The sequence below is a fragment of the Arachis stenosperma genome, chromosome 1 (assembly GCF_014773155.1).
Source record: "Arachis stenosperma cultivar V10309 chromosome 1, arast.V10309.gnm1.PFL2, whole genome shotgun sequence".
Lineage (NCBI taxonomy): Eukaryota > Viridiplantae > Streptophyta > Magnoliopsida > Fabales > Fabaceae > Arachis > Arachis stenosperma.
Genome location: NC_080377.1, coordinates 103597673 through 103614392, shown reverse-complemented (window position 1 = coordinate 103614392; position 16720 = coordinate 103597673).

The window sequence follows — 16720 nt, the reverse complement described above, 5'->3', positions numbered from 1 at the left end:
TCATTTTTTTGAAAATCCACACAAAAAATATTTTCAAATCTTTTTAATTAATTAATGATTTTAGTTTTCTAAATTCTTTTATTTCTTTTTTCTCTTCTAAATTTTCGAAACTTATATTTAATTTTTCATTTATTTTATTTTAATTTTTTTATTTTTTATTTCGGTTTTCAAAAAAAAAAAAGAGAGAGAAAATTTTTTATTTGTAATTCACATCATCTCCCTTTCTCCATCATGGACCTAGGTGGAAATGAACAGTCCAGAAGGACTCTGGGGTCATATGCTAACCCCATTACTGCTTCATATGGAAGTTGTATCTATATACCCTCCATCAGAGCCAGTAATTTTGAATTAAATCTTTAGCTCATTATCATGGTGCAGTAAAATTGCCAGTATTCCGGTCTTCCACAGGAAGAACCTACTGAGTTTCTGGCACAGTTCTTACAAATTGCTGACATAGTACATGATAAGGAAGTAGATCAGGATGTCTATAGATTATTGTTGTTTCCATTTGCTGTAAAAGACCAAGCTAAGAGGTGGTTAAACAACCAACCCAAGGCCAGCATAAGAACATGGAAATAGTTGTCAGACAAATTCCTGAATCAATATTTTTCTCCAAAAAGGCTGACACAGCTAAAGCTGGACATCCAAGGCTTTAAACAAGAGGATAGTGAATCTCTTTATGATGCCTGGGAGAGGTACAGAGGGATGCTAATGAAATGCCCTCTGAAATGTTTTCAGAATCGGTCCAGATAGACATCTTCTACTACGGGCATACAGAAAAGGCCCAGATGTCTCTAGACCACTCAGCTGGTGGATCTATACACTTGAGAAAGACAATTGAAAAAGCTCACGAGCTCATTGATACAGTTGCTAGAAATCAGTATATGTACTTAAGTAGTGAGTCTTCCATGAAAGAAGAGGCTAAAGCAGTATCCACTGAACTTAGTCCTCCAGAACAAGTTGTAGAACTCAATCAGCAATTGCTTTCTATAACAAAATAGTTGGCAGAATTTAAGGAAATGCTACAAGACACTAAAAATGCTAACAAGAATATGGAAGCACAATTGGATCAGACAAGACAGTAGTTATCTAAACAGATAACAGAAGAGTGTCAAGCTATTCATTTTAGGAGTGGGAAGATATTTAATGTTTCAACTCAAGGTAGTAGGAAGCCAAGAAAGGAACAACTAACAGAGGAAGACCAACCCACTGCCAAAAATCCCTCTAAGGACAGTAAGAGCCCATAGAGGAATGATTCTGGCATTCAAACGCTAGAAAAGGGTGAAAAAGTGGCATTAAACGCCCAGTGGATGACCAATTTTGGCGTCTAAATGCCAGAAAAGGGTGGCAATCTGGCGTTAAACGCCAATACAACCCCCAATTTTGGCGTTCAAACGCTAATGAAGGATTAGACACCTGCAAGTGCTGATAACAACCCCCCTAAGCAGGCTTCTCCAACCACTTCTGTAGGTAGTAAACCTGCAGCAACTAAGGTTGAAGACTATAAAGCCAAGATGCCTTATCCTCAGAAACTCTGCCAAGCGAAACAGGATAAACAATTTTCTCGCTTTGTAGACTATCTTAGGACTCTTGAAATAAAGATTCCGTTTGCAGAGGCACTTGAGCAAATACCCTCTTATGCTAATTTCATGAAAGATATCTTAAGTCATAAGAAGGATTGGAGAGAAACTGAAAAAGTTTTCCTCACTGAAAAATGCAGTGCAGTCATTCTGAAAAGCTTACCAGAGAAGCTTAAAGATCCCGGAAGCTTTATGATACCATGCACATTAGAGAATGCTTGTACCAAGACAGCTCTATGTGATCTTGGGACAAGTATCAATCTGATACTTGCATCCATTATCAAAAAGCTTGGTTTGACTAATGAAGTTAAACCAACCCGAATATGCCTCCAACTTGCTTATCGCTCCCCTAAAATTCCATCAGGCATAATTGAGGACATGATTGTCAAGGTTGGGCCATTTGCCTTTCCTACTGACTTTGTGGTATTGGAAATGAAGGAGCATAAGAGTGCAACTCTCATTCTAGGAAGACCTTTCCTAGCAACCCTCATTGATGTCCAAAAAGGGAAGGTAACCCTAAGAGTCAATGAGGATGAATTTAAGTTGAATGCTGTAAAATATATGCAGCATCCAGACACCCCAAACAACTGCATGAGTGTTGACATTATTGACTCTCTGGTGGAAGAGGTCAATATGACTGAAAGTCTCGAATTAGAGCTAGAAAGCATTTTTAAAGATGTTCAGCCTAATCTGGAGGAACAAGAGAAAACAAAAGAACCTCTGAAAATTCCTCAAGAAGTGGAGAAGCCTTCTAAACCCGAGCTCAAACCACTACCACCATCCTTGAAATATGCATTTCTAGGAGAAGATGACACTTTTTCGATAATCATAAGCTCTGCTTTAGAGCTACAGGAATAGAAAGCAGTAATTCAGGTGCTAAGGACACACAAGACAGCTCTTGGGTGGTCCAAAGTGATCTTAAGGGCATTAGACCAGCCAGATGCATGCACAATATCCTATTGGAGGATGATGCTAAGACGGTGGTTCAACCACAGAGGCGGCTGAATCCAGCCATGAAGGAGGTGGTGCAGAAAGAGGTCACTAAGTTACTAGAGGCTTAAATTATTTATCCTATTTCTGATAGCCCCTGGATGAGCCCTGTCCAAGTTGTCCCCAAGAATGGAGGCATGACAGTGGTTCATAATAAAAAGAATAAACTGGTTCCTACAAGAACAGTTACAGGGTGGCGTATGTGTATTGACTACAGAAGGCTCAATACAGCCACCAGAATGGATCATTTTCCGTTACCATTCATAGACCAGATGCTAGAGAGACTAGCAGGTCATAATTACTACTGGTTTTTGGACGGTTATTCAGGTTACAACCAAATTGCAGTAGATCCTCAGGACCAAGAGAAAATAGCATTCACATGTCCATCTGGAGTATTTGCCTATAGAAGGATGCCATTTGGTTTATGCAATGCACCTGCAACCTTTCAGAGATGCATGCTCTCTATCATCTCTGATATGGTAGAGAAATTTGTGGAAGTCTTCATGGATGACTTCTCAGTGTTTGGAGACTCATTCAGCTCCTGTCTTGACCATCTAGCACTTGTTCTGAAAAGGTGCCAAGAGACTAACCTGGTTTTAAACTGGGAGAAATGTCACTTCGTGGTGACTGAAAGAACTGTCCTTGCGAACAAAATTTCGAACAAGGGAATAGAAGTGGATCAAGCTAAGGTAGAGGTAATTGAAAAATTACCACCACCTACTAATGTTAAGGCAATCAGAAGCTTTCTTGGGCACGTAGGATTCTATAGGAGGTTTATAAAGGATTTTTCAAAAATTGTAAAACCTCTGAGTAATCTGCTGGCTGCCGACATACCATTTGTCTTTGACACAGAGTGTCTGAAGGCGTTTGAGACTCTGAATGCTAAGCTGGTAACAACACCAGCCATTTTTGCACCAGATTGAACATTACCATTCGAACTAATGTGTGATGCCAGTGACCATGCCATTGGTGCAGTATTGGGACAGAGGCATGACAAGCTTCTGCATGTCCTTTATTATGCTAGCCGTGTTTTAAATGACACGTAGAAAAATTACACAACCACACAGAAGGAGTTGCTTGCAGTGGTTTATGCCATTGACAAGTTCAGATCTTATTTAGTAGGATCAAAAGTGATTGTGTACACTGACCATGCTGCTCTAAAATATCTCCTCATAAAGTAGGATTCAAAACCTAGACTCATAAGATGGGTATTGCTTCTGCAAGAGTTTGATATAGAAATAAGAGACAGAAAAGGGACAGAGAACCAAGTAGCTAATCACCTGTCCCGGATAGAACCAGTAGCAGGAGCGTCCCTCTCTCCTACTGAGATCTCTGAAACCTTTCTGGATGAGCAATTGTTTGCCATTCAGGAAGCACCATAGTTTGCAGACATTGCAAACTATAAAGCTGTGAGATTCATACACAAGAGTACAGTAGGCAGCAAACAAAAAAATTGGTTTCAGATGCAAAGTACTACTTATGGGATGAACCATATCCCTTTAAGAGGTGTGCAGACGGAATAATCCGTAGATTTGTACCTAGAGAAGAAGCACAGAAGATCCTATGGCAATGCCATGGATCACAATATGGAGGACATTTTGGAAGTGAACGAACAGCCACAAGGATTCTCCAATGTGGCTTCTACTGGCCTACTCTCTATAGAGACTCCCGAGAGTTTGTACGTAACTGTGACAGTTGCCAGAGAGCTGGTAATCTGCCTCACGGTTATGCCATGCCTCAGCAAGGGATCTTAGAGATTGAGTTGTTTAATGTATGGGGTATTGACTTCATGGGACCTTTCCCACCATCATATTCAAACACTTATATTCTGGTGGCAGTAGACTATGTATCTAAATGGGTAGAGGCAATTGCAACAACCACTAATGATACTAAGATAGTATTGAAATTCCTCCAGAAGCATATCTTCAGCAGGTTTGGTGTCCCTAGAGTACTCATCAATGATGGAGGCACTCATTTCTGCAATAAACAGCTTGACTTTGCTCTGATCCAATATGGAATTAACCATAAATTGGCAACTCCATATCATCCACAGATAAATGGGCAGGTTGAAGTCTCAAATAGAGAACTAAAATAAATCCTGGAATGGACTATAAGTACCCGTAGAAGGGATTAGGCAAGAAGTCTGGATGATGCTCTATGGGCATACAGAACCGCATTCAAGACTCCTATAGGGACCTCTCCATACCAGCTTGTGTATGGAAAAGCCTGTCATCTGCTAGTAGAACTGGAACACAACCTACTGGGTGACCATGTTCCTAAACCTTGATGCTAAGGTAGCTAGAGAGAAAAGATTACTCCAGTTGAATGAGCTAGAGGAGTTCAGACTCAATGCTTTCGAAAATGCTAAAATTTACAAGGAGAAACCAAAAAGGTGGCATGACAAAAAGCTGTCATCTAGAGTCTTTGAGCTAGGACAGAAGGTTCTGCTATTTAACTCTAGGCTCATATTGTTCCCTGTGAAACTGAAATCCCGGTGGAAGGGACCATATGTGATTATAAGTGTGTCACCATATGGATATGTAGAGCTTCAGGATATTAACTCTGACAAAAAGTTCATTGTTAATGGGCAGAGAGTCAAACATTATCTTGAAGGCAATGTTGAGTAACAATGCTCAAAACTGAGACTAGATTAAAGCTCAGTAAAGTCCAGCTAAAGACAGTAAAGAAGCGCTTGTTGGGAGGTAACCCAGCCATTAGCAGAAATTAGATGTTTTGAGTTTATTTAATTTTGTTATTCATGTTTGATAATACATTTAAGTAAATAATTCAGAAAAATTAAGGTTCAGAACATAAAGCAGAGGAATCACAGAGAAAAAAGAGCTCACTGGCGTTAAAACGCCAGTAAAGAGGCATTTTGGGCATTAAACGCCAGAATGGCTATCATTTTGGGCATTTAACGCCAGTAAAGATACCATTCTGGGCATTAAACGCCAGAATGGGCATCATTCTGGGCGTTTAACGCCAGAAATAGCAGCATCCTGGGCATTCAGAAAACCACCCGGTGACAAAAGATTTCTGGCGTTTAACGCCAGCCAGGGTACCTGGCTGGGCGTTAAACACCCAAATTGGCCACCAGATGGGCATTGAATGCCAGAACAGCAAGAGGGAGGGAATTTTAGTTCCAATTCAGTTTTTTTTTCAAATTTTCATGTTTTAATTCATAATTTTCTGCATAAACATGTTTCAAATATTCATCTTCCAATTTCCATTTTCAAAAAAAAAAATAATTATTATCTTATAAATTCTTCTTAATTCTTATTCAAAACATTTTCAAAACTCATTTATCTTTCCAATTTCTTTCCAAATATTTTTTTATTCATCCATATCATCTTTTATTCTTAATTACATCTACAAAAATTCAGATTTCACCTCCTCATATCTTTTTCAAATCTTTTAAATTTTAAAATCTTATCTTTTTCATATCATGTTTATCTTTTTTTTCAATCATATCTTTCTATCTTTTTTTCTCTAAAAATTCGAACCCACCCCACCCTCCCTTTTAAATAAACTTTTGGCCAACCCCCTTAACCCATTATTCGAATCTTGCTCTCCTTCTATTCCTCTTCTTTCTTTTTTGCTTGAGGACAAGCAAACCTCTAAGTTTAGTGTGATTTTCCGTGATCAAGATCATGGCCCCTAAAGGAAAACAAACCACTCCAAGAGGCAAGAAAGAAAACAATCTAAAACCTTGGATATATGAGAGGTTTTGGACTAAAGAACATGCAGACCATTACTTCAAAATTATGTGCCAAAGATTAGTGATCCCAGAAATCAAGTTTAATCTGAAAGAGGATGAATACTCGGAGATCCAAGAGCAGATTTGAAACAGGGGTTGGGAAATCCGGGCTAATCCTGAGTTACATGTTGAAAGAAACATGATCCATGAATTCTATGCAAATCTGTGGATGACAGATAGGCAAAGAATGGAGGGAACTGCCTTCCACACTTTTCGGACTATGGTCATAGGGAAGGTTATTTACTTCCACCTTGACAAAGTGAGAGAAGTCCTCAAAATTCCTCAACTACAAGTTGATCCAGAATCCTTTAATAGAAGAATGGCTAAAGATAAAAAGGTGGATCAAGTTCTAGAGGACATATGCCTCCTTGGAACCAAGTGGATAACTAATTCAAATGGTGTCCTAAACCAACTGAAAAGAGGAGATCTCAAACCAGTTGCTAGGGGCTGGCTGGATTTCATTGGGTGCTCTATACTTCCCACCAGTAACCGCTATGAAGTCACTGTCAAAAGAGCAGTGATGATTCACTGTATTATGTTGGAAAAAGAAGTGGAGGTTCATCAGTTGATTCCTTTTGAAATTTACATATTTGCAAACAAGGAATCCACTGAGGCCAAATTGGCTTACCCAAGCTTGATTAGTCTGTTATGTAAAGATGCAGGGGTACAGATAGGTGTGGATGAATACATCTCAGTTGAACACCCAATCACCAAAAAAGTAATTGATAGACCTCAAGTTCAAGACAACCCCATCAAGAGGAGGATGCATGAGCTCCTCCCAGAAATTTCTCAATTTGCTATTGGGCCCGCTTAGAAGCATCTGTCACCAAGCTGTAAGAAGCTACGGATCAACTCAAAGAAGAGCAGCAGAATCAAAACAGCATACTTTGCAAACTGCTCAAGGAACAAGAGAAGTAAGGGCATGAGCTACAGGAGCTAAAGCGCCAGAAGCTGTCCCTTGAAGAGCTAGCCGTCCCACAGATTGAGGGAGCACCTCTCTCTCAAAATAAAGTTTGTTGAGTCCTAACTCTGTGCTAACTTTTGTTATTAGAGACCTAATTTAAGAGTTGCATGAGCATTAGTATTATTTTTATCAATTTGGGTGTAATTTACTCTTCTTATCATCATCAAACATGAATAAAATAGTATATTTTTTTAGAAGAGCAAGGCTGCAAATATTTTGAGTACAAAATAAGAAAAGTTCAAATTATTTATATGTGGTGGCATTACTTTAGCTCTCTAAATGAATGGATAAACAGTGCATATTTTATTTTACTGAGTAATGTTTGGTTCTTGAAAGAATGAGGTGAATAGAAAAATGTTATTGATAATCTGAAATATCATAAAATTGATTCTTGAAGCAAGAAAAAGCAGTGAAGAACACAAAGCTTGCCAAAAAAAAAGGGGGGCGAAAAATAAAGAAAAAGGAAAAGCAAGCAGAAAAAGTCAGTAACACTTTAAACTAAAAGGCAAGGGTAAAAAGAATCCAAGGCTTTGAGCATCAGTGGATAAGAGGGCCCACAGGAATAAAATCATAGCCTAAGCGGCTAAATCAAGCTGTCCCTAACCATGTGCTTGTGTCATGAAGGTCCAAGTGAAAAGCTTGAGACTGAGTAGTTATAGTCGTGATCCAAAGCAACAAGAATGTGCTTAAAAACTGTGGGCACCTCTAATTGGGGACTCTAGCAAAGCTAAGTCACAATCTGAAAAGGTTCACCCAGTTATGTGTCTGTGGCATTTATTTATCCAGTGGTAATACTGGAAAACAAGATGCTTAGGGTCACGGCCAAGACTCATAAAGTAGCTGTGTTCAAGAATCAACATACTAAACTAGGAAAATCAATAACACTATCTGCATGCTGAGTTCTGAGAGAAGCCAATCATTCTGAGTTTTAGGGGATAAAATGAGATGCCAAAACTATTTAGAAGCAAAAAGCTCTAAGCCCCGCTCATCTAATTTGAATTTGAGCTTCATTAAAGACTCTGAGATGTTATTGCACCATAATCTTCTTTTTATCCTATTTTATTTGTCTAGTTGCTTGGGGACAAGCAACAGTTTAAGTTTGGTGTTGTGATGAGCGGATATTTGATATGCTTTTTGGTAGTGTTTTCATATAGTTTTTAGCATGATTTGTTCACTTTTTGTTATGTTTTTATTAAGTTTTATTCAAAAATCACATTTTTGGACTTCACTATGAGTTTGTGTGTTTTTCTATAATTTCAGGTATTTTCTGACTGAAATTGAGGGACCTGAGCAAAAATCTGATTAAGAGGCTGAGAAAGGACTGCAGATGCTGTTGGATTCTGACCCTCCTGTACTCAAAATGGATTTTCTAGAGCTATAGAAGCCCAATTGGCGCTCTCTCAATTGCGTTAGAAAGTAGACATCTTGGGCTTTCCAGAAATGTATAATAGTTCATACTTTGTCCGATATTTGATGGCCCAAACTGGCGTTAAACGCCAGCTAGAAACCCTTTTCTGGCATAAAACGCCAAAACTGACACCAAAACTAGAGTTAAACACCCAAACTGGCACCCAAACTGGCATTTAACTCCAAGAATGGCCTATGCATGTGAAAGCTTCAAAGATCAGCCCAAAAACTCACCAAGTGGACCCCGGAAGTGGATTTCTGCACTATTTGCACTTAGTTACTCATTTTCTGTAAACCTAGCTAGATTACTAGTTTAGTATAAAAACTACTTTTAGAGATTCATTTAGGACTTATGACATTTTTTACATTTCATATTTTATCTTCTACGGCATGAGTCTCTAAACCCCATAGGTGGGGGTGAGGAGCTCTACTGTGTCTCAATGGATTAATGTAATTACTATTGTTTTCTATTCAATCACGCTTGATTCTATTCTAAGATACTCACTCGTACTTCAAAATAGAGAATATGATGATCCGTGACACTCATCATTATCCTCAACCTTATGAACGCGTGCCTGACAACCACTCCCATTCTATCTAAGCTCAACGTAGTCATTGAGTGACAGGTTAAGTGCGTATCTCTTGGGTCTCTGATCCACAGACCGAGTCCGTGAGATTAGAACCTTCATGGTAGAGGCTAGAACCAATTGGCAACATTCCTGAGATCCGAAAAGTCTAAACCTTGTCTATGGTATTTCGTGTAGGATCTGGAAGGGGATGACTGTGAGGAGTTTTAAACTCACGAATGTTGGGCGCAGTGATAGTGTGCAAAAGGATAGAGAGATCCTATTTCGACACAAGTGAGAACCGACCGATGATTAGCCATGCGGTAGCTGTGCCTGGTATTTTTCATCAGAGACGAGAAATCCGATAGTTGATTAGCCATGCAGTAACCGTACTTGGACCATTTTCACTGAGAGGATCATACAGCCTGCCATGGAAGGAAGCCATGCATCTTTGGAGAAGAAGACAGTAGGAAAGCAGAGATTCAGATGACAGAGCATCTCTGGAACCTCAACCTGTTCCTCAGTACTGAATCACAAGTATCATTTGTTTCATGTTATTTACTTTTCATAAACAAAATCATTTTTATCACTAATCTTCTGACTAAGATTTACAAGATAACTATAGGTTGCTTCAAGCCGGCAATCTCTGTGGGATCGACCCTTACTCACGTAAGGTATTACTTGGACGACCCAGTGCACTTGCTGGTTAGTTGTACGGAGTTGCAATGGTGTGATTGCAATTTTGTGCACCATTTCTCATCCATGAGTTCCACATGACCATAAGGGGAGACCTTGATGATTGTAAAGGGTCCTGAACATCTTGATTTCAGCTTTCCTGGGAAGAATTTGAGTCTTGAGTTGTATAAGAGAACTCTTTGGCCTTCTACAAGTTCCCTTTTTACCACCCTTTGATCATGCCATTTATTTGTCTTCTCTTTATAAATATTTGTATTCTCATAGGTTTGATTTATGAATTGATCCAATTTATTTAGCTACAGCAAATCCTTTCTCCAGTAGCTTGATTGTCAAAGTTTAACATCTTTAAAGCCCAAAATGCTTTACGCTCAAGCTCCACAGGCAAATGACAAGCTTTTTCATACACTAATTGGTATGGAGACATGCCAATTGGTGTCTTAAAAGCTGTTCTATAAGCCCATAAAGCATCATATAACTTCTTAGACCAATCTTTCCTTGAGGTCCCAACAATTTTCTCAAGGATCCTCTCGAGCTCCCTATTTAAAATTTCTGCTTGACCATTTATTTGTGGGTGGTATGGGGTGGCTACTTTGTGCTTAACACCATATTTGAGAAGGAGGATCTCTAGTTGCTTATTGCAAAAGTGACTTCCCCCATCACTTATGAGAGCTTTTGGAACCCCAAACCGGCTAAATATGTTCTTCCTCGAGAAGTTGACCACTACTTTGTTGTCATTAGTTGATGTTGCTGTAGCTTCTTCCCACTTGGATACATAGTCCACGCCACCAATATACAGCTATTTGAGTATGAGGGTGGGAAGGGTCCTATGAAGTCAATCCCCAAAACATCAAACATCTCTAATTCCATGATGAACCTCTGTGGCATGTCATTCTTCTTGGGTAGGTTGCCAGCTCTTTGACACTCATTACATCTTGTCAGAGATTCTTTTGCATCTTTAAAGATGGTAGGCCAAAAAAATCCACACTGTAAAACCATGGCAATGCCAAAGGACCTCTTGTCCTTCTTCATGGGAAATGCATCTTCTTAGTAGTCCATCAGCACACCTCTTAAAGAGGTATGGTTCATCCCATATGGAATGCTTGGCATCATTGATGAGCTTCCTTCTTAAGTGCTTGTTGATGTTGGAGGGTAGCTCTCCAATAGCCTTGAAATTGACTATCTCTGCAAATCATAGAGCCTCTTGAAGCATCATCAATTGCTCATCTGGAAAGCTCTCATTTACACTAGGACTGTGAGCTTCATTGTCCATAGTGGGATCCTTGATAGGTGGTCTGCCACCTTACTTTCTGCTCCACTTCTATCTTTGATTTTAATATTGAACTCTTGGAGTAATAGGATCCATCTGATCAGTCTGGGCTTGATTCTTATTTGGTTAACAAGTATTTGAGTGATGCATGGTCAGTAAACACAACTACTTTAGAACCAATAAGGTAATACCAGAATTTGTTAAAAGCAAAGACTATAACAAGGAGTTCTTTTTCTGTGGTGCTGTAGTTCCTTTGGGCTTCATTAAGGACCTTGCAGGTATAACATATGTCGTGCACTAGCTTGTCTCTTCTCTGTCCTAATACAGCACCAATGGCAAAATCTGATGCATCACACATTAATTCAAAAGGCAATTCCCAACTTGGTGGTGCTATAATAGGTGCAGAGGAGAGCTTACTTTTAAGCTCCTCAAAAGCTTGCATGCATTTTCTATCAAATATGAAGGGTACATTATAGACAAGCAGGTTACTGATGCGCATAAACTTGTTATGCTACGATTTTAGGAAATTGCACGAGCGGCAAAATTCCTTACGGCAAGTGCACCGGTTATCGTCAAGTAAAAACTCACAATAGAGTGAGGTCGAATCCCACAAGGATTGGTTGAGTGAGCAATTCGGATTAGAAGTTTGGTTAGTTGAGCGGAATCAAGAATTGGATGTGAATTGCATAAAGTAAATTTGGCGGGAAGTGTAAATTGCAAGGAATGGAAATGACGGAATCTTAAATTGCAAGAATGAAAATGCGAGAAATTAAATTGCTGAAATTAAAAGGGATGGGGTGATTGCATGAATTGAAATTGCAGAATATGAATAGAAAAGGGTAGATCAGAGATGGGGAGTTCATTGGGGTCAGGAGATATTGAAATCTCCGAATCAAAACATTTTCATCTCTTCCTCAACCAATGCATTCATTGAATCTTGCTTGGCAATCTTATATGATTGGATCCCAATTCCTTGGCTCACCAATTCTCTCTAAAAACAAACAAATTCCCAATCCCTTGGTTTAAATGTTCATAAGAAGAGATGATGCTCGATCACTGATTATACCACACAATTTTATGGACCACAATTTGGTAGGATTACATGTCACAATATCCATCCAAACCCCAATCCAATTCACTGTGAGAAAGCTTCTCTAGCATGAATCCATCATTCCTTTCCCAAGGTTCCGAAGGATTCCAATTATGGGTAATTTCTTTCCCAAGACAACTACCCAATGGAATTAGATCGAGAAGCTTTCTAACAAAATTCAAGAGAAAAGATTGAAGAAAAAGATGAAACTATTATTGATTCATTGAATTACAATAGAGCTCCCTAACCCAATGAAAGGGGTTTAGTGCTTCATAGCTCAGAATTCAATTACACAATATCAAAAGTTCTCTAGTGTAAAAAATTGTCCAAAGGTCCAAAGATCCCCTACTAACTTCAATTCTATCCTATTTATACACTTTCTAAATTGAGCTTCTGTTGTGTTTCTTGGGCTTTGAGGCCTTTCCTTGATTTCCTTTTGCTTTAGGCTTATGGTCCATAATCCTGATGAGGCTGTGATCCAATTCTGTAACATTCATTGAGCAAACTTAGTGATAAACAAGTAATGACACAAGACTCAACAATTTGAAGTTCCAGACTCATCAATTCTTCAGGCCCAATCCCATAAAGCATGATATTCACTTGGGTTTCACACCATAATACGTTTAAGTTAATAATTGTGCTCAATTGCTAACTTAAACTTCAATATTTTTGGCCCAGAAACCCTTTAAAAAGGTTGCGTTTAAGTTGAAGTTTAAGTTTCAGTTTAAGGCTAAACTGAAACTTAAACGTGGAATTGAAAGAAAGCAACCCAGGAGAGTGAATATATCGAACACGTTTAACCTCCAGTTTAAGGTTAAACTGGAGGTTAAAATTGGAAATGAAGAAAGCAACCCTGGAGGCAATTTGGGTCGAGCACGTTTAACCTCCAGTTTGAGGTTAAACTGGAGGTTAAACGTGGAATGAAGAAAACACCCTGGAGGAGAAAAACAATCGAACACGTTTAACCTCCAGTTTGAGGTTAAACTGGAGGTTAAACGTGGAACTCTCCTGGTGCCTCTCTTGCTTCTGGCGTTTAACCTCCAGTTTAAGGTTAAACTGGAGGTTAAACGTGGAAATGCTTCTTGGTGGGGAAAAGTGTCGAACACGTTTAACCTCCAGTTTGAGGTTAAACTGGAGGTTAAACGTGGAATGCTCCCTTGGTTCAAATCATCATCTCAAACTGGAGGTTAAACGTGGAATGCTCCCTTGGTTCAAATCATCATTCTGGCGTTTAACCTTCAGTTTGAGGTCAAACTGGAGGTTAAACGCCAGTTTCCTCTTTTCTCAGCTTTCATGATTCTGGCGTTTAAGCTCTAGTTTAACCTTAAACTGGAGCTTAAACGTCCCATTTGATATTCAAGCTTCCTTTATTGATTTTGTTGCTTCCTTGCCTAGCCTCTTCTTCCCTGACATCATCCAAACAATTGCATCAAAGGCTTGCAAAATTTCATGAGAAATCATCCATTCATAGCATTCAAGCAATATAACTAAAAACTCATGAATTTGCATCATAATCATAATGTTTTGGATGGTTCATTGCTTTGTTGTTCAATTAACCATTCTTGGTTACTTTAAGCTCAAGAAAATGCATAAAACAACTAAAACTAACAGAAAAATGCTAGTGAAACTAGCCTAAGATGCCTTGGCATCACAACACCAAACTTAATACTTGCTTGTCCCTAAGCAAGTCCTGAGATATTTGAGAAGAAAGTATGAAACAGAAAGCAATTACATTGGCTATATTAGCAAGCATTTGAAGTTCATCAGAAGGGTTTTATGCAGAAAGTTGCAGCATCACTTTTTCATTCTTATCAGGTAGAATCATTACTTTTTCATTGCATCCATCAAACACTGCTATGGCCTCTTGTCATTCTCATGTCCTTGGCACTTTTTCTTTCTTTGTTTTTCTTTTTCTTAGAGCTCTTTTGCTCCTTGTTTGCTCAGTGTCATGTGTTGCACAAGCCTTTGGCATTTTCTTTTTCTTATCAGTGCAGTACACATATCCACTACAGGCATTTTAGTTCACATTTCTTTTTGAGACATTGGTGCCCAGCACCTCTTTGTGTAACTAAATGTTTTGTAGCTAGGTTGCTCTTGATAATGGACTTTTGGTTGATAATCCCGAGTTAGTTAACCCAAGTTACCAAGTGTTGAAACACTCCATAGAACCTATTCATCCAAGCAGATCCTAGTACATAAACACCACAGGCATATGTCTCAAAAGTTCAAACCATTGGTGCCTAGCTTTATTTTCTTAATTCTTTTGCTTTTTGATTGCCCCTTTTCAGTGGCTTTTCTTTTTCTTTTTCTTTCTTTTTCATGGCCAAAGACATTTATTCATCAAGATCCATAGATAGTATTCAACTTCTACACAAAAAATGATAATTCTACACTCAATTTCCAGTGAGCTAACTAAACAATCAAGCATGCATACCACCACTTAATTCTACTTGATTTGTCACTAATTGAGCCAAGTTACCTTTGTTCAAACTTTTCTTTTAATTTTTGGAAACAGAACAAGCATGGCAAGCATTTGTTTAAGAAGGTGGAGTTATATCCAAACATCTAGGCATTCACTTTATTCAAAGCAATAAACAGACAAACATACTAACAACTTCACATTCCAGAAAGATTCAACAATTACAGTTTAAACCAGAACAAGCATGCTTTTGTTTGCCTTTTAAAGAAAGGTCAAGGAACAACACCACCTTGTGAAAATTCTTGTTTTCTCTTTGTTGCCAGGAAACAATTTGATTTCTCCTTCTTCTACTAGTTGTTGCATCATGTTCTTTCTAAGATCCTTGTTTCCTTTCCTGCAAAGAGTGATGAAGTTGCTTGTTTCTCAAGCACTTGAATGGTTAGCTCACTATCTATGGGCAAGTGTCTGAGTCTTAAGTTGGTGTGTGAGCACCAAACTTAGTCTCCTACTTACTCCTCTGCTCTTTGAATCCTTGAATTCTCCTTGGAATGAAGTTGCTGCTAAGGATTTTAAGCATTTCTGTGATTGCTTAGAATGGTTGTTCCTTTCATATAATTCAAAGGTTGTTGTGTTCAGTTAATCTGTATGGTGGAACACCAAACTTAGAGTCACACATTCCCCTTTGAATTATTGATCCACAAATTCATTGTTTGGTGTGAAACACCAAACTTAATTCTTTGCAATGCACAGAAACTACTTCACCTTTTTATTGAAACAAATAAAAGAAACAGCAAAAGAGTATTACCTCAAGTTGGGTTGCCTCCCAACAAGCGCTTCTTTAACGTCACTAGCTTGACGGTTGTCCCTTGTTAGGGTGGATTGTAGTGCTTGATGTCCTCTCCTCTCACTATGGAAACATCCCCATTTGATTCCTTCATGATTTCCAAATGTTCCATAGAAAGAACTTTCCTGATTGTGAACACTTGAGGGAGCTGAGAAGGAATGGGTTTGAGGCCAGGTGGGATTGGCAAATAATGACTTGATATTACTTTATCTCCCGGAGAGAAACCTTCAGTGGGAATTTTCTTGTTTCTCCACCCTCTTGGCAATTTCTTTACAATTCTTCCCTCTTTCTTGAGGCTTTCTTCATTGACCCTTATGACAGGAGGGTCCTTCTGAGCTGTTTCTATTGATTCTTGTGGCTTTAACTCTTGCAATTCTTGTTTGCCTTTCAAGGATTGTTTCAGAGTTTCAGTTGCTGGATTGCTTTCCTCCAAACACAGATGGCTACTATCATCCTTAGGCTTTTCAGGTTCTGGTTCAGGCTCAGATACAGGTTTGAAAACATGGAAAATGAGCTGTTCATCATGTACTCTCAAAATTAGCTCTCCTTGTTCTATATCTATGAGCGCTCTAGCGGTGGCTAGAAATGGTCTTCCTAGAATGATAGGGTGTAGGTAGCTTTCCTCCATGTCCAAAATGACAAAGTCTGTGGGGAAAAAATAATTCCCCACTTTCACCAGCACATTCTCAACTACCCCTTCAGCTTGCTTTTGAGTTTTGTCAGCCAGTTGTACGATTACATCAGTGGATGTCACCTCATTCAGTTGTAGCCTCCTCATAAGAGTCAGAGGCATCACATTTATGCTAGCTCCTAGATCACAGAATCCTCTGTCAATTTTTGTTTCCCCTATGATGCAGGGGATATGAAAACTTCCTGGGTCTGTTTTCTTAGAGACCATATCCTTCTTGATGAGTGCACTGCATTCTTTGTTCATTATTACAGTTTGTCCTCCCTTCAAAACTCTTTTCTTGCTCAACAATTCCTTCAAATACTTGATATGTGTAGGCAGCTGCTGGAGGATCTCATGAAAGGGAATATTGATGTGGAGAGACTTAAATGTCTCTAAGAACCTTGAATATGTTTTCCCTTTTTCACCTCCTCCTAACCTTTGAGGAAATGGTGCTTTTGGTTGGTATGTTT